The 22193-nt window shown below is 36.7% G+C and overlaps 3 long non-coding RNA genes across 3 annotated transcripts; all 3 read right to left on the reverse strand.

Annotated features, from left to right (window-relative positions):
* Positions 1-6930: 6930 nt before the first annotated feature.
* On the reverse strand, positions 6931-7653 carry LOC132157791 (uncharacterized). The gene is made up of 2 exons (XR_009437618.1): positions 7529-7653; positions 6931-7435 (listed from the first exon to the last, which is right to left on the reverse strand). It is a non-coding gene; the product is annotated as an uncharacterized LOC132157791 (long non-coding RNA).
* Positions 7654-9745: 2092 nt separating this feature from the next.
* On the reverse strand, positions 9746-11524 carry LOC132157792 (uncharacterized). Its single transcript, XR_009437619.1, has 3 exons — positions 11305-11524; positions 10525-10654; positions 9746-10241 (listed from the first exon to the last, which is right to left on the reverse strand). It is a non-coding gene; the product is annotated as an uncharacterized LOC132157792 (long non-coding RNA).
* A 218-nt stretch (positions 11525-11742) lies between these two features.
* On the reverse strand, positions 11743-17932 carry LOC132157793 (uncharacterized). Its single transcript, XR_009437620.1, has 4 exons — positions 17755-17932; positions 16750-16895; positions 12167-12298; positions 11743-12042 (listed from the first exon to the last, which is right to left on the reverse strand). It is a non-coding gene; the product is annotated as an uncharacterized LOC132157793 (long non-coding RNA).
* Positions 17933-22193: the final 4261 nt, after the last annotated feature.

Here is a 22193-nt window from a genome sequence, read left to right on the forward strand (position 1 = left end):
ATTGCATAAGTGTGGCTAATAAGAGACACATGCAGCAAGCGTGAGACAGAATCATATTACTGCAGTGAGAAGCAGTCAGTGTGAGAGGAAAAGAACGTAAGATTGTACAGAGAAGGGGAATAGACAAAATAAAAGAGAGAATTAAGGTTTATGCCTTTTTCAGCCATAATTTGAAACTGTCTCGAAATGATATCTACCCAGAAAAGCATTCACTGGTACAAAAATGCAGTGCTCCTCTTGACAAAATATGGAGGTTCTGTTACAGTAGTCACTCCACATTCTCCTAGGATGCTCATACTGGGGTGAGTTTGTGTGTGGTACTATAATTTTGAAGACGAAGACAACAATAATTTTGGCTAAAGTTCTGGCAAGGTTATTTACAAATTTGTTACAAATAAATGTTCTTTCAGTACAACCCGAATTCCGGAAAAGTTGGGACGTTTTTTAAATTTTAATAAAATGAAAACTAAAAGACTTTCAAATCACATGAGCCAATATTTTATTCACAATAGAACATAGATAACATAGCAAATGTTTAAACTGAGAAAGTTTACAATTTAATGCACAAAATGAGCTCATTTCAATTTTGATTTCTGCTACAGGTCTCAAAATAGTTGGGACGGGGCATGTTTACCATGGTGTAGCATCTCCTTTTCTTTTCAAAACAGTTTGAAAAACGTCTGGGCATTGAGGCTATGAGTTGCTGGAGTTTTGCTGTTGGAATTTGGTCCCATTCTTGCCTTATATAGATTTCCAGCTGCTGAAGAGTTCGTGGTCGTCTTTGGCGTATTTTTCGTTTAATGATGCGCCAAATGTTCTCTATAAGTGAAAGATCTGGACTGCAGGCAGGCCAGATTAGCACCCGACTCTTCTACGACGAAGCCATGCTGTTGTTATAGCTGCAGTATGTGGTTTTGCATTGTCCTGCTGAAATAAACAAGGCCTTTCCTGAAATAGACGTTGTTTGGAGGGAAGCATATGTTGCTCTAAAATCTTTATATACCTTTCAGCATTCACAGAGCCTTCCAAAACATGCAAGCTGCCCATACCGTATGCACTTATGCACCCCCATACCATCAGAGATGCTGGCTTTTGAACTGAACGCTGATAACATGCTGGAAGGTCTCCCTCCTCTCTAGCCCGGAGGACACGGCGTCCGTGATTTCCAACAAGAATGTCAAATTTGGACTCGTCTGACCATAAAACACTATTCCACTTTGAAATAGTCCATTTTAAATGAGCCTTGGCCCACAGGACACGACGGCGCTTCTGGACCATGTTCACATATGGCTTCCTTTTTGCATGATAGAGCTTTAGTTGGCATCTGCTGATGGCACGGCGGATTGTGTTTACCGACAGTGGTTTCTGAAAGTATTCCTGGGCCCATTTAGTAATGTCATTGACACAATCATGCCGATGAGTGAAGCAGTGTCGTCTGAGAGCCCGAAGACCACAGGCATCCAATAAAGGTCTCCGGCCTTGTCCCTTACGCACAGAGATTTCTCCAGTTTCTCTGAATCTTTTGATGATGTTATGCACTGTAGATGATGAGATTTGCAAAGCCTTTGCAATTTGACGTTGAGGAACATTGTTTTTAAAGTTTTACACAATTTTTTTACGCAGTCTTTCACAGATTGGAGAACCTCTGCCCATCTTTACTTCTGAGAGACTCTGCTTCTCTAAGACAAAGCTTTTATAGCTAATCATGTTACAGACCTGATATCAATTAACTTAATTAATCACTAGATGTTCTCCCAGCTGAATCTTTTCAAAACTGCTTGCTTTTTTAGCCATTTGTTGCCCCCGTGCCAACTTTTTTGAGACCTGTAGCAGGCATTAAATTTTAAATGAGCTAATTAAGTGGATAAAAGTGTAAAATTTCTCAGTTTAAACATTTGCTACCTTATCTATGTTCTATTGTGAATAAAATATTGGCTCATGTGATTTGAAATTCCTTTAGTTTTCATTTTATTAAAATTTAAAAAACGTCCCAACTTTTCCGGAATTCAGGTTGTATGTTAATAGAACATTCATTCAAAGTTCAGTTTTTTAACGGCAAACTCACACTGCACAGATGTTGGTTATGGCACTTATTCACAAATTCAGTCGGAACTGGTTGTGTCTTGGAATCTGGTTGGTTGGCACCTGTTGGTCCAGTGTAAATTAAAAAACGGTTTCAAATGTTTTTGGTAGTTGAATTAAAAAGTAATGTTCCCATAGTTAAAAAACTGCAACGTAAATATCTATAAAATGCAATGTTCCCATAATTCTTTTGATAATGTCCACAAAAAAGTACTAAAACATTTAACATTCATTTAACATTCAGAAGACTCAGAAATTGCTTTTTCATAACTCAATGGGAATATTGACCAAAATATTTTGAAACATTTTTTAAGCTGGTTGAGCCCTATAAAATACTTCAAGAACAAAAAAAAAAAATAATAATAATAATAATAATAAGCCTATTTTTCAAATGAACTCTTACCCTGTCTTTTTTGGCGTAATGCAACAAACGTTGTTTAGCATGCAGTAAAATCAATAGTTTTACTTATTTTTTTCTTATTTTTTTTTTTACCAGGTAATTTGAGCATATGAGTTGTTCATTGGACTTAAACACATCATAGGACATTTTTGAGCCAACTTTACAGGTCAATCATTTCAAAAGTCACATTGAATAAGTGTGACAGAAAGCCTACATACATAGAGATGTATCATTGGATGTCTGCAACATGAGAAACAACCTATTGTTCTATATTAGTAAAGAATTTAAAGACCCCACCAAATTCACAAAGTCTCCAGTCCAGATCAAATCATATAGCAAATATGAGAAAAAAAAAAAGAAAAGTGACATGACCTACAGCCAAGTATGGTGACCCATACTCAGAATTCATGCTCTGCATTTAACCCATCCAAAGTGCACACACACAAACCATGAACACACACACAGAGCAATGGGCCACAACTTCCCAAATATGAAACCTTTATGCGGCAAAAAAAAATGAATCATCAGAGTTTCATTTTAGAGTGAAATGCAAATGTGTAGGCTACATAAACAGACAGAAAACTGTGTGACCATGGTGAAACACACACACACACAAACACACACATAAACACACACACACACACACACACACACACACACACACACGTATTTCTGGGATTCGTGAGGGACTTTCCATAGACTTCTATTACTTTTATACTGACCAAACTATATTTTCTATCCCCTAACCCTAAACCTACCCTCTACAGAAAACCTGTTTGTAATGTTACACTTTCAGGTACACACACACACACACACAAACAAACAAACAAACGTCTCAACGTTTCAACGAGATTTTTTCACCAACAATACTGCTCACCTGCAGAACAAATGGTTTATCAGTCAATGACAAATGGTAGATAAGAAAAGAAAATATTAATGCAAGTTCTTAGAAATCTGTATTCATGTTCTTTTTTTACAATCATACAATTTTCACTCCATTTTTTCAAATTTATGATTATAAAATGTAGTTGACATCAAAGTGAAAACTGATGAAACTTTAATTACGGCTATATGGCTTTTCTTAAACCAGATTACACATGTCCAAAAAAAAAGAGACTTCCTGTTTTAGTTTCCTGTCTGTGGGCTGATGCCACAATGAAACAGCAGAAAAATGTTTCTCCAAGTATCAGTAATATTTCACTACAAAATTCCTTACTGTTTTGCTTGGTTTGTTAAACGAGCTCTTTTGATTATGACTTCTTTGAAATGCAGTTCAATAATTCCCCTGCACTATGGTATTACAGATCAACTTTATGTGTGCTGTGACCCAGCGTCTCCATGACGATGAGACTGTGTTTGACACTAACATCATCATCTTCCTTGGAATGAAGCTTTTCTCTCACTCAGCTGGTTACCTCTTGTGGAAAACAAAGGGTTTCTCTGTATTGAATGTAGTCTACTTAAAAATCTTATTGTAAAAATGTTTATAAATAATAATAAAAAATGTAGCTTCTTGCAGATAAACTGAGACTACTTAGAATAATCATGACTACTTAAAATAATCATGGTGATTCAAGATATTATTTGTAGTTCCTGATTGTCATTACACAAATGCATTGCGTAGTGTTAAAGTGTTTTCATTGATTTCTTAATGCTAGTATTAATCAAAAATATTATGCAATATGCTAAAGAAATTTAATTTTGTCTGGTACCAGAGCTGGGTAAACCTAACTTGCGTTATTAAATTCTACATGTACTGTAGACATGTTCAAATGTGTGAATACAAAATCAAAATTCTAAAATTGCATCTGGCATTGACAATAAAGGCAAAAAGCAAGAGTTGGAACTTTTTTTTGAGTTTATTTACAAATGGAGGACTGAGAACAGTTGCCATGAACTGATTTCTACCTTCTATATAGTATAACCTATTAGTTCTTGGAGATTGGTGATTCCCGAACAGGCTTATGTGTAAAGATTTTCATATTTAAAAAATAAATACATTCTAATATAATAATAATAATAGTAGTAATATGAGAAAATGGAACAGTATAAAACTTAGAACATAAAACTTGTTGTACACACGTTTGATTTTTGTAAATTCAAAGACCTGCCATGTTAATTTTTTCAGTGTACATTACATACGAGATTCAATAGAAATGACACTAAAGTTTGTTTTAGTTTACCATAAATGCTTGACAGTCGTTCGGCAGTACATTTTAACCATAGGATAAAGATGTTATCATAAAATTACATGTAAAGATGATGTAGCCTTTTTAAGCATTAATTGTTCTGGATATAATCTATTATACATTTTCATTAAATTGCAAAAACATTAAACTGTCTGAAAGCATTACAATCAGTTTGCACTTCATTATATTATTTTCATGTAAAAAGTATTTTCCTTTGTACTAAGAAGGTGTAAAGGCTTGTGCAAACTCTGATCAAAACTACAACCACATCTAAGGGGGCTTAGACTTAGACAACCCTGCAGACTAACTGTAAGTTGCCCTTTTAAAGGAAATTATTACATTCTTCTGAGGAAATACATTCTTCTGAGGAAATGTGGACTGGCATTGTAGATCTTATGATAGAGACTTATCGTCAGCGAGAGCGAGCGAGAGTAGTAAGTAGAAAATAACAGATACCAAAGATTATTTATCAGTATGTGTTTACATTTAAAAACTTGTCTTTTAAAGATTTATGGAAAATTTTGAGTTAAATGTTATTGGTGCCTCCCATTAGTTTGTTACTCAGTATTACATTCAAACAATAATTTACAAGTTTATATATTTTAATTGTCCTTAATTGCATCTTCATCATTAAAAATGTGTACAAATACATTTATACATGCAATATTCAGTAGAAATAACATTAAAGTTTATTTTAGTTCTCCATAAATGCTTGACATTATATTCGTCTATATATTCATATAGTCATATATTCATATAGAATATATGACTATATACTATATAGTCATAAATATAGTCATATATATAGTCATACTAGTCATATATTAGTCATATATTCACATATAGTCACATACTAGTCATATATTCTATATATTCATATAGAATATACTGTCATATACATGACAGTATATTCATATCAAAACTGAATCTGATATTTCCTAAAGATTCATAGCCTTATGTAGATATGTTGTTGGTGTAACCCTGTCTGGCTACATCTGAGGGCATTTGGACGTAGACGGCCGTGTATGTGACTTACTGTAAATGGACATTTTAAAGGAAATTAATACATTCTTCAGAGGAAAATGACTTGAGTCTTTAATCAGGCACGTAGTACTTTCACAATGCTCAACGTTATTTATTGTGTGGAAGAGATAAGTAAAATAACATTTACATTTACCTGACAAAAGCGACTTACAATTGCTATATATGTCAGAGGTCGCACACCTCTGGAGCAACTAGGAGTTAAGTGTCTTGCTCAGGGACACATTGGTGTCTCACAGTGGATTTGAACCCGGGTCTCTCACACCAACGGCATGTGTCTTATCCACTGCGCCAACACCACCCAACTAAAATAACAAAGTTATCTCAACAACATAAAATCATATTCAAATTCATATATAAATATGAAAGCTGATTGTAATGTGTGGGTGTATGTGGGAAATAAATGAACAATCAGCACAAATAAGTCAAAAGAGTTCTCTGGTGCAGCAAAAGTGAAGTATGACACTGGGAAGAGTTTCTGTCTGTTTTAGCTATATGTAACTGTGTGTACTTAACCCAGCACATTTAAATTAGTTGTTAATCTCCTACAAATCGGTGCATGCTTTTATATTTTTAGAATCTTGTACACTGTGTTTTTCTGTCTTGAGTATTTTGTCACCTCTATGCAGTGTATTGAGATTAATGAATCAGGGATGAGTCATTCAAACCACATATGCAATTAATTTTCTGGGGTTTACAGATAATCTAATAAATATGACCACAGCGATAAAAGAAAGAATGAAGTGTCTAAATGGAAACAGACTTGACTCACAGGAGGAGAAAGTGAAAGTGAAAGTGAAGAAAAGAAGAAAGAAAGAAAAAAAGGCAAATGCCATACAGACAGAAAAGGTAGCAAGTTTATAAAATGATAAAAACCAATGCCCTGAAGTGCAGAAATTGCTTGCCAAAAATCAAATGTTAAAAAATCTAGGCAAACTGTAGTACTAACTATGGCAAACTAGTACATAAAAGTTTACAACAGTTTGTCTACTGAGTTTATTTGTACTGATGAAGTATTGTTCAAATCTACTAACATATTTACTTGATATCAATTAAGACTTACTGAGATAAAAATTATAATGAAAATTTATATGCAGTACTACTTGTGTACAATGCACATTTCTAAATATTAAGCCTAAAATCTGTGTTAAGGTTACTATTGATAAGGATTGCATGTTCTTTGAATAATATCAGTCTTTAAATGGTTTTTTTAAGTGTATTCCTAAACCATACATATTATAGTTCCACAATCAAATATACTTCATTGTATCTTTAGTTGGACTTCAGAACTACTTTTGCACAATTGAAGTGCATTCAGTACAAAAATTTTTGTTCCAATGTAGCAGAATTTGAGTATACATGTTTTGTATACCACAAGTACAATGGCAGAGTATTTTTATTGAGCATATAAAACTGTATTTAGTATACATTTAAGTATATTTATTTTTCACTAGGGTATAGCTACAAGGTATAACTTGTCTGTTGTGGGAAACATAGATGGCTCCAAACTGTCACATTACTCACTTCCCCCGAGGCCAACTGATTATGTGCCACTCCCTTGTTGATTTTATCATCTGTTGCAGAAATACCAGAAATGAGTAAACTTATTTCTGAAGGATCAAAAGATCCAAACGCACCAAACTGTCAGCACTGGCTAAAGTGTATGTAGATTCTCTGTCCTACAAAGAGTCGATTTGTTTGTTAAACCGCACCAACAGATTCCCTGGGGTGGGGGAGAAAAGAAAGAAAAACATGAGGTCCAATGTCAACACTTAGTCTGACTAAAAAGAAGGTCATGTAAAGTCATTTTTGATACCTTAGATGTCTGTACTTGTAAATGACTGTCATGATAACAAAGCCAAGTACAGCAATGCCAATGACAGCATACATCACAACATGAGTTCTTCCTGTACCTGGGAGCTCCTCCACAGCTGAGTCTTTGAATGTATGTATGTGTGAGTGACAGTGTTCATAAAATGAATGAATAAAAGATATAAAAAAATCTTTTCACACAAGCCTCTCACCTTTTGTGTCAACTGCAGGTACAGTGAGACACTTATCTGGGGGGGGGGGGGGGGGGATATAATTTACATATACTAAAAATGCCATTAAATGATACAAGTAGTCAGAAAGTAGTGCTTGTTCAAACGAATGCAGGACACATTCTGAGAAAGCATGTGCTTTAAATGCACTTACCGAAAAAAATATTTCCACTGTAGCTGCCATTCTCTCTCCTGTACAAGGTGAGACTGACAAGTAATTTTTGAGCTGAGACATTCTCTTTTGTTACACTTGTCACTAACGTAATTAATGATTCACTCCTCACACATTTCCTGTTAAGCTTTTCTTTTATAGATTTATTTGCTTGCATTTCTGAAATACTTAAAAAGGAACTAGCCTATTAGCCTACTAGCCTTTGTACTAGCCTATTTAATCATTTTAATCGATGTTCTCCCTGGAATGGACATTATTGTTGCTTGTTTTGAGTTATTTTGCAGCAGCAGCGAGTCCTATTGAAATTATATTGAAATTTTATTAACATCTGCAATAAATCTGCATAAACTCTGCATAAAATCTGCATAAAATCTGCATAAAATCTGCAATTTTTAGAAAGCACTAGCTATTATTTCAGAACTAATACAACAGCTAGTCTTTAAAATAATATATTACTGATTAGAATTGAATCTACCATCATTTAGGAACCATCTTAAAACAAACTTTCTCTTTTAAGTAAAAAATTGCTAAAAGCATAAAGTAGCTACAATAATTAATAGAGGCGTCTGTAAAATAATTTTCCCTCTGCACCTTAGTAAACCTGAATCATTCAAATCAGTCCATTACATGTTAAGAGGTAGCTGTTTCAAATAATTTGCAGTTTTGGATCCTGAATCTTGGAAGAACTACTCCACTGTCAGTACATGTTGTTTCTCAGACTTTGATATAATATTTTTTTGCTACAAATTAAAGTAAATCCAAAATATGCCACAGAGTTTAAGAGGTTGATGTCATGTATCACCAGTGCTTTTATTACAACCTACTCCTTCAAAATAAGAAAACATAGACATTTAACTTTTTTCTTGAATTTATTGTGTAAGCAAAAATATACACCATGATTTCCCATCACAACCTGCAATCTATAGTCCAATAGAAGCACCCTGGAAGTTATTATAACTGTCTTCCATCAGGTCAATTAAAAATGTTAACAGCATCTGTTGATAAAACATGAAAGTAAAAAGTAAAGTCATAACATTTGCTAAGTCAAGAATTTGTGCTCTGCATTTAATATATATAGCCTACTGTATTACACGGCTCTGTGGAATACTTGATTCTGATTGGTCAGTCGCGACATTCCAAGGTATGTTATCCCTGGATAACAACCTGTAAAAGCTAATAAAACGTTTGCATTTGTTTAGCTAATAAAATGTTAAAACTTGATTCAAAATGCTGTACAATTTTTCATTATGTCATCCTGGTATCGCAGACTCGCTCTCGTTTCATACAAACGCAGCTACTGCCATTTTGCTATGATTGTTTTGTATGCTGTAATGGATTATAAGAGAACTAACAAACTGGTAAGGTTTTTAAACATTTTTGTCTTAATTCTTTTATTGCCGTAATTATTTTGTGGGGAAATGTTGTGTAATACGTGGTTTGTCTGCACCGTTTCCCCTTAAATGTCCGTTTAGTTTGAATTTGCCGCTTGCTCGCAACTGCTGTCTTCACGGAAGCTTTGCGTTAAAATTTTTCAACTCAAATCAATATTTTGCATCCAATTATTTACTTATGTGGCAAGTAACTTGTAATTAAGTAAGTAAGACGTGTAATAAGTGGGATAATGTACATCCAGCCGGTTGTTCTCGCACAATAAACCCCTTCAGGCTGAAGACCATTCCGCTTGGCATTGGGGTCCTGATCATCATGTCGGGGTTTATTCTGCGAGAACAACCGGCTGGATGTACATTATCCCTTACATATACTGATAATATGTAATATTAATAACAACATCTATATAATATCAGAGATACAAATATTTTATGTTAACAAGTGAGCTAATATTCTGTTACAAATACTTAATATTTTATAGGTTAATGATTAGATAACAATATGGAGTGATATAAAGGGTAATATGATATAATACAATATATAACAATAATTAATAATACAATTATTTTAAGCTTCCACAGCTAAATTACATAATAAACAACTCATGCTCACTCAAGCTTATACTGTAAAAAGTGATGACCTGCAATTGTTACCTTAAAGAGCTATTTCCACCTGATTCAACCCATACAACTGTATTTTGCTGATTCGTGTATTTAAATAGATTCAGTAATATTACAGAACATTTTTGACTTGGAAAAAAACTGTTAATTTAGATCTTACCATTTTATTCAGTATATTTAGAGTGAGCATGAATTGATTTTTATTTTTCTTATTCAGTGTTATCATCATTAAAGGTCTTGTTTCAGTTGGCATCAGAGACCAAGACAGTGGGCCTTCTTTCTTTTGGCACTGCTTTCCAAATCCACCTGAAAAGAATCAAAATAACAGAAATGGGGACATGATATATTACATGTGCCATAATATATTTCTCAGCAGTTATTTTTTGTTAAATATCTGACTAAATAACTTGATTTTGTGCACCTAAATGCTAGTGTCTCACATGAAAATTACTGATGAGCCAGTTTTGGCCTGTTTGACACTAAACGAAGACCCCTGGAATATACAAAAATATTTGTAACATATTGCTACAGTCTTTTGTATCGAAGATCATTTTACTTCTTTGCATTGATGAAGCCATTTTTTCTTTACCTAAAAGTACCATTTTCAGATTGGCACTTTCTTCTGAGACAGATGACACATGTAGTGATGATGATGATGATGGTGAAGATGACACCACCAGTGATATAGATAATGCGTTGATCAACAGGTGCTTGAGTGGCTAGAGAGATATAGAAACAAAGCTTTAGACTAAAATTGCAACTCACAGCTCTAGTAAAACAAAAGCAGGTAAAATGTAAAAATTCACATACTTTTATTTATTGCAAAAATCAATAACAAAAACATACCACAGTTTCCTTTAATTTCACTTCTCCACAGTAACAGTGTAAAATAAATTTTAGCTGGTGGAGCTAAAACGTATTCCTTACTCACTATTAAAACTGGCCTAAAGAACAGTAGCATGTTATTGTCATTACTGTTGAGGTTTTTATGCACTGCTTTCCCTCTCACTCCACTCATGCCTGTGCAAACACATCTACTTTTCAGATCCTGTTAAGCAACTTATATCTGAAGTGTATAAAAACTCACAAAAGCACCGTCCTCTCTTATTCACAAACAATGCTCCTTTGTGCCAAAAAACAACAACACATATTTAATTAGTATCTGAATACATTCTAACGGAAAGATGGAAATAACATTATAAATATGAGTATGTGACCTAAATGCATAATCAAGATTGTCTTACTATGACAGCTTAACACACACACACACAAACACAAATCATTTAACTAGAGGCTATTCATAACTCCATTACCTTGTTAGTAAAAACAGGCTTTAAAAGAATGCACAGCCTCATTTATCTGATCTTACCTGGAGTGGTTCTGGGCTGTTCCAAAGCATTACAAGGATCTGGAATGCAAAACAAACATTGTTACTGTTTACTCCGATATAAAACCTCACTTTTACTTAAGCACACTTACTAATTAAATCCAAACATTACGATTGCCATAATACTGTAATACCATTTATCAGGGGAAATTAATCTCATCAGAATGGTGATCAGTAATTACTCACACATACAATACGCGCTCATTCAGTGTGAATCTAAATGAATCATGAATCATGAAAATAAAGAAAACTCTTTGAATGAGAAGGTGTGTCCAAACTTTTGGTCTGTACTGTATATATACACAAAGCATTATTATGGAGTATTTTAGCTAGAAGCGACAGTCAAAACAAATGCAAAGTGTCTGAAAGTGCAGTTTCTTCAATCCACTGACAGAGCAATGTCCGAGTTTATCAGTCTTTATCCAACAGCAGTATAGTGTTTGTGTTTAATAGACGGAGATGAGTTATTCAGAACACACCTCTATGGTTACACATGATAATGAAGCATGTAAAGGGACGTTTCGAAGAGAATTGTGATGTCACTATTTTCTCAATTTCAAATCCGGTTGATTTTGATTCTCCATTTCACGATCCGTAAAACATTGCTTGGATGTGTTGCAGTCCTGAATGTGCTGAATGTGACAACTCATGAAATAAAAACATTATAACCATTATATTAAATGAAACCAACATACCACGACAAATTGCAGTGTAAGCATGCTGTTGAATAAAAAAAAGAGGAACACAGAAAGAGGAAAAGAAACATTACCAATGTCTCAAAACGAAACAACATTATATATTCAACATATCATATTTAGTCTAGGGCCATTATAATGATGTTTACCTGGTGACAGTCCTTTCGGTATGTGACCCCTCTGACATCATCCGTGTTTTGTTTGAGGATTAACTTCTGGGGTTCCTGATATACTACCTTCGTCTTATCCACATTTCCATGTTCGTCAACCACAACGTATTCCTACAAACACAGACATGCAATGCTTCCTTGTATTTTTGCACATTCACAATCCTGCCCATTTTATGCTGCTTGCAATATAGGCCACTTCAGAATGTCAAATTTGCAGAACTGTTTGCATCTGTTTTCTGTATAGATGCTTTGTCATGGTTTATAAAACTACAGCACAGTTTCAAATGAATTTATCTGTTATTATTATGTAATACTATACCAAGAAAAAAATACTTCATCATCGTGTTTGCAAAGAAATGTACTTTCATTTGTAACTATTGTAATTTCTGTGGGGTTTTCTGACTTTTGGCACAGTTCATTCTTTGCCCTTCTTCCTTTCTCCACCGTCACTGACTTTGTCATTTATCACTACCCTTCAAACTGCATTTGTGGAACCTGATATTCACATTTGCAAAATGACTTATGTAGCATTTGGACCAATCAGACAAACAACTATTTGTTATATTTAACAAATAATATCTAATGCCCCCTCATCTAACCAGTGGTGGGCCATCAGGGCCTTCTCTGCTTGCCCAATAAAAAATAAAATGATGTAAAAAATGTTGTTATTATTATTATTACTTAGGTATCATTTTCATTTGTGTAATGTCCATAAAATGGCCTATGATTAGTTTTGTTGAGGTTGAACTGGAATATCCTACATTAAAAAAAAATCTGCAGCCAGCACATAGACTGTATAAAAACAGGGCCAGCACTACAGATAGTGCTTCCCTTTTGTTTAAAGATATCGAATCTGATTTGTATTAGCATAAGTGACAGAATCATCAGCCGATCAAATTATGACGTTCCATGACCGCACGCCCTCTAGGACCAGCGATGTGTCAAGTGCTTCCCCCAGCCAGGGTTGCCAGGTTTTCTCGACAAAACCCAACCAATCGCGTTTCGAGGTGTCCCCTGTTAAGAATCGCATTCCAGGAGTTAAATAAACGTTTTTGGCGGGGTTCTCCTGACTGAAACCCCACAGCACGCTACTGCACGCTTCCCCCAAAATGCAAATGTCCTCAAAAAATGCAGAACAGGCCTCTGGTTACCATAATAACAATGACATACATCAAGATAATATTGTTTAACAACTCGAAGGAATGTAGAGAATTCACTTTGAAACCAATTTCCCCATTTCATTATTTTCCCTCTTAAAGTGTTTCCCTTATGTATTGATAAAATTAAATTAAAATTTTAGAATTGCATACTATTGTTAACAGAGGTCACATGTATGCCACGTTTGGTATCTTTTGGGTGCATTTTAAATGTTCATTTTTATTACATACTGTATTGGTACCTATGGAAGGTATTTGTGTTACCAGAAACTTTAATAGTTTCTTCATCAACAGTCAATGAAAGACCATATGTGAAACATGTGCCTGAGGACAAAAGGTTGTAAAGTTCCCTCCAAAAGGTACACTTCCTCATTGGCTCAGTCAGATCCTGAGGATGTGACATCATGACCCTGTATAGATCACTGATCACCAGATCAGGGGTGCATTTCCTGTACAACGATGCAACTCGCTGGTTTAACTACCATAGTATGATGCATCTTTAAAGAAATCAACTAGCTAGTCACTACTGTTTCCCGAAACCATAGTACCTGTGTCGCAGATCCATCGTTCAAACTACGCTGGTTTGAGCAGTCGTTCTTCTTCTTCTTCGATCTAATGGCAGATGGGAGACATGAGCACACACCGCCACCTTCAGAAATTTGGTTTTATTTTATCTTTTCTTCGACTCGAATTACGCTTTTGAAATGATGTTACGTAGGAGTCGAGTAATAACGATCATTCATTTGTTCTGCAATACATTATATACACACACGGAGTTAAAAATGTGCTCTTTTCTGATCTCAATGTCAATAATTTCACAATTTCATATACATACTATTTCTTAGGCTGTTTAGCTAATACTGATATAGGCTACTTAACCACAATTTAATTTTTTTTTTAACTGTGGTGTACTGTTGTGGACACCTGATGCTTATTGTGCTAAATTTTTCCTATTTAAGTCTCCTTGCCATTCTGCCATGTGTTAATGAAAATTAGCCGAAAATCCCAATTTTCAAAGCATGAAATTGCAGTTCTTTTGGAGGAGGGGGAAAATAATTAAGTCCAGCTATTTTCAAAGCTGCAAAACAGCATTACAAATGCTGACAAAAATAAAAATCTGTTCAGAAATCACTCAAAAAAATTATGTTGGCTATGGATACTAACAAAGCCCAGAAGTCAGGAATAGGGACTTCGCAATTGTGACAAAACGGAGGGCTACGGCACGTAAGAGGGAAGCAAACAAGACTGGGGCCTGTTGTAATGGAAGGATCCTCTGAGGAATACATGTGTTTTAACCAGGCCTTTGCCTTAAAAGTTCAGGCATCCAACATCAGGCCCTCTCCAGTCTGGCCCTTCAACATCAGGCCCCCTCCTGCCTGGTCCTCTAACATCAGGCTTCATATCTTCAGAGAGCAATAAGAAGAAACATTGCTTTAAATTCAGTTGTTAACTACACTCCATTATTATGCTGTTGGAAATTTCTGAAGGTGGTGGGTGATGGCCTGATGGATGGGTGATGGAAGCACACATGACTCTTTTGTGTGGGCCACTTCTGCAGTTTGCAGGTGGCTGAAGAGGATGCATGGCTTTGGTGATAGCTGGCTGCTGGGAGACAGGATGTCTTCTTCACCCATACCTCCTGTCACCTGTGCAGCATCCAGCCACCATTCCAATTTAAACCATTTATTTAATCTGACATAACATCTGTTAAATATTTGGTTTATTTGCTGATATGCATTAAATGAACACTTAACAACACACACAAAAAAATAATTTTGCAAACAGTGTCTATACTGTGTGTCTGTCTGTCTCTCTCTCTCTCTCTCTCTCTCTCTCTATATATATATATATACGTATATACACAAACACATTTGTAGAGAGTATTCTATTTTATAATTCTGTAAAAACAACAAAATCTCTCACATATTTATACATTTTTGTTACTTTATTTTGGTACATTCATTTACTATAAAATTACTTTGATTTGAGTGTCAGTGTGTTGACCTCTAACACACTGTTTTACCAATATTGTTATATGACAAATATGTCTTTTGGAATGTTTTTACAAAGATAACTCACTCGACAAACTCACCGTTTCTTCGCTCAAACGAAACGATGCGGCTGTGTTCCAATTGGCATGATTAATGCTTTCAGAGGGCACTTCGAAGGGAGAATAATTGCGAGGGACGCGTTGCTATATAGTTTCAAACTGCATTTGTATAAAAATTAAGAAGGTGAATTAGGTAATAAACTTTAACCACAACTTTAAGTCTTTTAAATCATTAAAAGTGGATGGTGAAATCGTCTAAAGGAATTAGGGCATAGGGTCGATAACTCTGAATAGAACTTAGCCCAGGTGCGGCGCAATCAACGACGTCGACACAGCAAACTAACGACGAACTATGCTTCTAACCACAGGTGGAGAGCTTTCGTTCCAACGACACAAGTTTGCGATGCAGTTTGCGAATGTTCGTTTGAACTATGGTTTCGGGAAACACCGAATCGTTGAACTATGCTGGTAACGACGGAACTTGCGACCATAGTTGGCTAACGATGCTTTCGGGAAACGCACCCCAGGGCGGCTCTTTTAGATTCAGGAATTCCTGGAGATGATGCTGAGCTGAGAGCCTTAAAACACACCCTAAGCTTGCGCCAGGCTGTCGGCCTTGACTTTCCATTCATCAAGATCATCTGATTCAAACTGGCCTTACTTATCAATTCACTTCAGCAGAGACCAACTGGAGCCCCAAAATGCATGACTCTTTTTCTAACAGGCGAGACGTGCAAGTATCAAACTTAGTCTTATTATTTGACACCTTAAGTATCATATGCACCTTTTACAAAAGTGTATTTGACTAAGAAACTGATGTTTCCTTAGATCTGCTAAATATAAAATTGTATGATAGCTTCATATGTTTTATTTCTCTTCTCTTTACTGCTTAAGCTTTGACCCTTTTTCCTATGCCCACTGTACGTGTGTGTGTGTGTGTGTGTGTGTGTGTGTATGTTAGACTAGTTTAAGTGTTTATGTAGTTAATAAAGTCTTATATGAATCACACTTGAGGTTGTTCATTGTTCGCTCATAAATGAAGTCCCTAATGCAGATTTTAGCTACATGCTCTGAGTAGTATTGTAAAGTTATTTTCCTTAACCAGGAAGTCAACGTTCTTAGAATTGACAGACAGTTGACACTGAGAGGTCAAGTAAATACTTACAGCGGATCTAAATATTTATAATTACTCATAACTAGTTATGATTGATTATTCACATTTCCCCCTGGAGCTGATTTGCTACAAATATTCCAAAATGTGCTCATTTAATGCCACAATGCCTGGAAGGCAAATGGTTTATTGTGACAATATCTGAAAAAAATAAAAAGACACTGAGAGAGCGATCCGTACTCACCATTGCAGACCATGTTGGTGTACAGGAGGCTCCATGTGGCTCACTGAGATGATAGGAAACCGAGAGGTTTGTCAAAACTTGAAAACAACACTTCAAGTTTGAAGAATGTCCCTTCATTGAGTGATTTGAGAAAATGAAAATGAAGCCTGTTCATGGAGAAAAAATTAAATGATTAAAAACCCTATAAATGTTACTAAAACAATATAAAAATGAGAACCGAATTATCAGAACATATGATTGTTTTTGTCTATAATACTATAATTTATAATAATTTTGTCTATAATTTACATTACAATGTACTATACAAGACAGATACATTAAAATAGCAATATATTTTCTAAAACAGGCCACAAAGTCATCACAAAGTATAAAACATATACCCCTAAAAGTGCAACGAGAAACAACATTTACAGACAGGTTTTGTCACATTTCTAAATTAAACTCACAAAATGTCAACATAATAAGTTAATGCTTAACAACAATTATTTAAACATGCAAGGCCCCTTCAAATATTGATAACATGTTAAATACATCTATTATATGAGGGTGAATATTTTCACACAGGTGGCCATGACGTTTTTAAATGCTAAATAAAAAGTTTTATACTAGCTATACTATTTTGTTTTATATATATATATATATATAAAAAAAGTAATTTTGTGTTATTATTATGTTTACGAAAGGCTAAAGGACGCAGTAACTCGAGAGCCAATGAAGCCATCAGCTCTTAAATGAGGGAATCGCGTTAGGCTCTCTGTTCCCGAGGGCCATTTATTTCATCATAGTGATTAGTGCACTTTACTCAGAGTCATTTTGAAAATATAAACGTAACTGTAATTTAATATCTAACTGTAAAATGAAGTCTGACAATATGCATTATATTTTACTTTCACTTTTCCAAATGAACCAAAATATAGTGCTGCACCCGACATTAAAAGTAAATTAACAATATTATACTATTAACTAAGGTTATTCTAGCAAAATAAAGAACTGTAAGGTACTTACAGAATATTTTTACTCCGACATCCTTAAGATCCATCATGTGGGAGACTGGTGTAGACGGATTTCTAATCAGTGATTCACGTTCAAAGTTAACTATCGTTTGACAGTCGGACAGAGATCTTGTTATTAGAAACAGATAAATTATCTGAAATAATCCCAGTGAAATACTTTGATGCAGGTGTGGTGCCTAAATGTGCACCGTCAGTAAGGGAGGGGGATCAGGGGGTGGGGTTACAAAGGGTCTCGAGCATAGCAGGGGTGCGTTTCCTGAAAGCATCGTTAACCAACTATGGTCGCAAGTTCCGTCGTTACCAGCATAGTTCAACGATTCGGTGTTTCCCGAAACCATAGTTCAAACGAACATTCGCAAACTGCATCGCAAACTTGTGTCGTTGGAACGAAAGCTCTCCACCTGTGGTTAGAACCATAGTTCGTCGTTAGTTTGCTGTGTCGACGTCGTTGAATGCGCCGCACCTGGGCTATGTTCTATTCAGAGTTATCGACCCTATGCCCTAATTCCTTTAGACGATTTCAACATCCACTTTTAATGATTTAAAAGACTTAAAGTTGTGGTTAAAGTTTATTACCTAATTCGCCTTCTTTATTTTTATTACAAATGCAGTTTGAAACTATATAGCAACGCGTCCCTCGCAATTATTCTCCCTTCGAAGTGCCCTCTGAAAGCATTAATCATGCCGATTGGAACACAGCCGCATCGTTTCGTTTGAGCGAAGAAACTTGTAAAAACATTCCAAAAGACATATTTGTCATATAACAATATTGGTAAAACAGTGTGTTAGAGGTTTTCACTTATATAAAATGTTAACACTCAAATCAAAGTAATTTTATAGTAAATGAATGTACCAAAATAAAGTAACAAAAATGTATAAATATGTGAGAGATTTTGTTGTTTTTACAGAGTTATAAAATAGAATACTCTCTACAAATGTGTTTGTGTATATACGTATATATAGAGAGAGAGAGAGAGAGAGAGAGAGAGACAGACAGACACACAGTATAGACACTGTTTGAAAAATTATTTTTTTGTGTGTGTTTTTAAGTGTTTATTTAATGCATATCAGCAAATAAACCAAATATTTAACAGATGTTATGTCAGATTAAATAAATGGTTTAAACTGCAATGGTGGCTGGATGCTGCACAGGTGACAGGAGGTATGGGTGAAGAAGACATCCTGTCTCCCAGCAGCCAGCTATCACCAAAGCCATGCATCCTCTTCAGCCACCTGCAAACTGCAGACGTGGCCCACACAAAAGAGTCATGTGTGCTTCCATCACCCATCCATCAGGCCATCACCCACCACCTTCAGAAATTTCCAACAGCATAATAATGGAGTGTAGTTAACAACTGAATTTAAAGCAATGTTTCTTCTTATTGAAAAGTGAAAGTGACATTCAGCCAAGTATGGTAACCCATACTCAGAATTTGTGCTCTGCATTTAACCCATCCGAAGTGCACACACACAGAGCAGTGAACACACACACACCCGGAGCAGTGGGCAGCCATTTATGCTGCGGCGCCCGGGGAGCAGTTGGGGGTTCGATGCCTTGCTCAAGGGCACCTCAGTCGTGGTATTGAAGGTGGAGAGAGAACTGTACATGCACTCCCCCCACCCACAATTCCTGCCGGCCCGGGACTCGAACTCACAACCTTTCGATTGGGAGTCCGACTCTCTAACCATTAGGCCACGACTTCCCCTCTGCCCTCTGAAGATATGAAGCCTGATGTTAGAGGACCAGGCAGGTCCTGATGTTGGAGGGCAAGACTGGAGAGGGCCTGATGTTGGAGGGCCAGACTGGAGAGGGCCTGATGTTGGAGGGCCAGACTGGAGAGGGCCTGATGTTGGAGGGCAAGACTGGAGAGGGCCTGATGTTGGAGGGCCAGACTGGAGAGGGCCTGATGTTGGAGGGCCAGACTGGAGAGGGCCTGATGTTGGAGGCCTGAACTTTGAAGGCAAAGGCCTGGTTGATACACATGTATACCTCCAAGGATCCTTCCATTGCAACAGGCCCCAGGATGGCCAAAACGTTCTCTTCCTCTGAGGGAGAGGAGGAACTGTATTGATACCCCATCAGTCTTGTTTGCTTCCCTCTTACGTGCCGTAGCCCTCCGTTTTGTCACAATTGCGAAGTCCCTCCATTATTCCTGACTTCTGGGCTTTGTTCGTATCCATAGCCAGCATAATTTTTTTTTTGAGTGATTTCTGCACAGATTTTATTTTTGTCAGCATTTGTAATGCTGTTTTGCAGCTTTGAAAATAGCTGGACTAATTATTTTCCCCCTCCTCCAAAAGAACTGCAATTTCATGCTTTGAAAATTGGGGTTTTCGGCTAATTTTCATTAACACATGGCAGAATGACAAGGAGACTTAAATAGGAAAAATTTAGCACAATAAGCATCAGGTGTCCACAACAGTACACCACAGTTAAAAAAAATAAAAAATAAATTGTGGTTAAGTAGCCTATATCAGTATTAGCTAAATAGCCTAAGAAATAGTATGTATATGAAATTGTGAAATTATTGACATTGAGATCAGAAAAGAGCACATTTTTAACTCTGTGTGTGTATATAATGTATTGCAGAACAAGTGAATGATTCGTTATTACTCGACTCCTACGTAACATAATTTCAAAAGCGTAGTTAGAGTCGAAGAAAAGATCAAATAAAACCAAATTACTGAAGGTGGCGGTGTGTGCTTATGTCTCCCGTCTGCCATTAGATCAAAGAAGAAGAAGAACGACGGCTCCCAAACCGGGATTCACTAAAGTACAGGGGTTTCAGTACCGCGACGCACACGGGGCGTTTCCGAGGGTGTGGCCATCACACCCCCCCCCCCCCCCAAAAAAAATTGCAGGTCATCGCACATGCGCAGAATATAGTGCCTTCTTCCCGCGCACTTTTCAAATTGGAGACCAAACTGAAGGACGATGAAGAGCAGACTGGTCGTCATTAAACAGCCATGGACAATCAAGGACAAAACAGCGAATTCGGTAACTATTTTTGAGCTTTTATTATGATCAAGAGGCAAACAGTTTTGTAAAAGATGCAATAGGATTCAAATGTAAGGAGTGGTTTCACGTGATATTGTTACCTGTAACGTTACTAAAGAGTAACATGTGCGTCAGATACCTGTGTGTGTGTGTGTGTGTGTGTGTGTGTGTGTGTGTGTGTGTGTGTGTGTGTGTGTGTGTGTGTGTGTGTGTGTGTGTGTGTGTGTGTGTGTGTGTGTGTGTGTGTGTGTGTGTGTGTGTGTGTGTGTGTGTTAACAGGGGCTTAATGCGAGATACCTGTCCTAACTGAGTTACATGTGCATCCGATACCTGTGTGTGTGTTTACAGGGGCTTCATGCGAGATACCTGTCCTAACTGAGTAACATGTGCATCAGATACCTGTGTGTGTGTTTACAGGGGCTTCATGCAAGATACCTGTCCTAACTGAGTAACGTGCATCAGATACCTGTGTGTGTGTGTGTTAACAGGGGCTTAATGCGAGATACCTGTCCTAACTGAGTAACATGTGCATCAGATACCTGTGTGTGTGTGTGTGTTTACAGGGGCTTCATGCGAGATACCTGTCCTAACTGAGTAACGTGCATCAGATACCTGTGTGTGTGTGTGTTAACAGGGGCTTAATGCGAGATACCTGTCCTAACTGAGTTACATGTGCATCCGATACCTGTGTGTGTGTTTACAGGGGCTTCATGCGAGATACCTGTCCTAACTGAGTAACGTGCATCAGATACCTGTGTGTGTGTGTGTTTACAGGGGCTTCATGCGAGATACCTTTCCTAACTGAGTAACATGTGCATCAGATACCTGTGTGTGTGTTTACAGGGGCTTCATGCGAGATACCTGTCCTAACTGAGTAACATGTGCATCCGATACCTGTGTGTGTGTGTTTACAGGGGCTTCATGCGAGATACCTGTCCTAACTGAGTAACATGTGCATCCGATACCTGTGTGTGTGTTTACAGGGGCTTCATGCGAGATACCTGTCCTAACTGAGTAACGTGCATCAGATACCTGTGTGTGTGTGTTTACAGGGGCTTCATGCGAGATACCTGTCCTAACTGAGTAACATGTGCATCAGATACCTGTGTGTGTGTTTACAGGGGCTTCATGCAAGATACCTGTCCTAACTGAGTAACGTGCATCAGATACCTGTGTGTGTGTGTGTTTACAGGGGCTTCATGCGAGATACCTGTCCTAACTGAGTAACATGTGCATCAGATACCTGTGTGTGTGTGTTTACAGGGGCTTCATGCGAGATACCTGTCCTAACTGAGTAACGTGCATCAGATACCTGTGTGTGTGTGTGTTTAGAGGGGCTTCATGCGAGATACCTTTCCTAACTGAGTAACATGTGCATCAGATACCTGTGTGTGTGTTTACAGGGGCTTCATGCGAGATACCTGTCCTAACTG

Source organism: Carassius carassius, chromosome 15, assembly GCF_963082965.1.
Source record: "Carassius carassius chromosome 15, fCarCar2.1, whole genome shotgun sequence".
Taxonomy (NCBI): domain Eukaryota; kingdom Metazoa; phylum Chordata; class Actinopteri; order Cypriniformes; family Cyprinidae; genus Carassius; species Carassius carassius.